Genomic DNA, 1875 nt, shown 5'->3' on the forward strand with positions numbered 1-1875 from the left:
AAACTATATGATTTTTCAAAAATCTTTCTTAATAAAAAAAAAGAGAAAATGAGGAAAGAATGAATTGAAGAAGCAAAGACCCCAAGGTTTTCCCGTTTGGTTTTTACTCTGTGAACAGTCTTTCAAGGGAACTTTCACAGGATTAAACAAACATTTCCTTTCCTTGATAGGAGTTTACAGCAAAAACAATGGAAGTGACAAATTAGAAAGAGGAGCAAGGGCCTGGGGAGATAGCTCAGCGTTTGTTCTTGTTGAGGACCCGAGTTTGCTTTACAGCATCCAAATGGTGGCTGAAAGTCATCTGTAAGTCCAACTCAAGGACCCAGTGCCTGCTTCTGGCCCCTTGAGCACTGTATGCACAGGGCACACAAACACAAATGCAGGCAAAATACCTAGGGACATAAAATTCAACAAATAAGCCAATCTTTTTTTTTTTTTAAGAAAAAGGAACAAGAAGGATGAATAGAATTTATTTAAATTAGCCTTTATTTCAACCAGCTGATGAGCTACAGACTGCACCAGTCAACTGGGATTGTTAGAATTTTATATATTTTTTTACTCGCAATTTAAAATAACTTTTAAAAAATTAGGTGCTTTTCCAAATAGTTGTCCTTTGCCAAAAGGAAGGTCTACTTCTCTGTTATTCTTTATCTTAGTGACTGGCACGAAGTTGTGACTTCTGGATGATAATATTTTCAATTGTTTTGAGGAATCAAATACAGTTGGACACGGGAAGGTGTTGACAAGAACCATCAGTTTGCTCCTAACCACCGTGCACCAGAGCATTGCTTGATTATGAATGTGAGAACACCGTGCACCAGAGCCTTGCTTTATCATGAACATGAGAACATCGCGCAATAGAGTCTTGCTTGATCATGAATGTGAAGACACCATGCAACAGAGCATGAACATAAACATGAGAATTATTCTCCCCCATGAACCGTATGCTGCCTGTACTCACTGATTAAAACATTGCATGTTACCTAGTATAGAGTGTGATGTTTTGGGCACAGGCAGCTTAGATCAACAACAGACTACAAATGCACACATCTAGAGCCTCTCACTGAGGGGCATGATGAGCAGGAAGGTTGTAGATTTGTGCACATGAAGTATTCCCTACTGGTGACCAACAGGCTATGAACAGTGATGACATGAAGGGCAAATGACGTCTGCTGTACTTTTGTCCTTGGTTTGATGGTCTCTGTCCACATAATTAGGAAACATTTTGTGTAGGAGCCTTTGGTTGTGATTTGCCACCATGAAGGCACAGTCCTCAATTTGGTGAAGCCTTTAAGAGGCAGCACCTAGTAGAAGGCAGTGGTCATTGGAGAGCTGCCCCAGAAGGGATTAATGTTGTGTCCCAGTAAATGATGTTACAACATGGGCTGTTTTAGGATATCGAACCAGCCCCCGAATCACTCATCCTCTGGTTTCTTGTTTCACCACGTCTTCCATGTGCACTTTCACCATGATGGAATCTGCTATGTGACGTTGCCAATAGCGACTAGGGATAGAATACACTGGTGCTGCTCTATCTCATACTTTCTGTCTCTAAAGTTGCAAGCTAAGTAAACCCTTTTGCTTTATAAAATACTCCTCAGGCATTTTGTTACATTGACAGGAAGTGAGCTCATCTACTAGGCACGGCCAGAATGAATGACATGGATTTGTTATGGGTCTTTAGCAGTTTTTAAGACTCTGGATAAATAAACAGTGTGAATTAAAGTTATAATTTAATAAATGATAGCTTTGAAAAGGAAAGGAGAAAGAAGTTTTGGTAATATGATCTATTATCTACTTGGATTTTTAATGCAAATTATTTTTTATTATTTATTTCTTTATTAATTAATTAAAGATTTCTGTCTCTTCCCCACC

This window comes from Alexandromys fortis, unplaced genomic scaffold, assembly GCF_014885135.2.
Source record: "Alexandromys fortis isolate MF-2015 unplaced genomic scaffold, M_Fortis_MF-2015_v1.1 scaffold_47, whole genome shotgun sequence".
In the NCBI taxonomy this organism is placed as follows: Eukaryota; Metazoa; Chordata; class Mammalia; order Rodentia; family Cricetidae; genus Alexandromys; species Alexandromys fortis.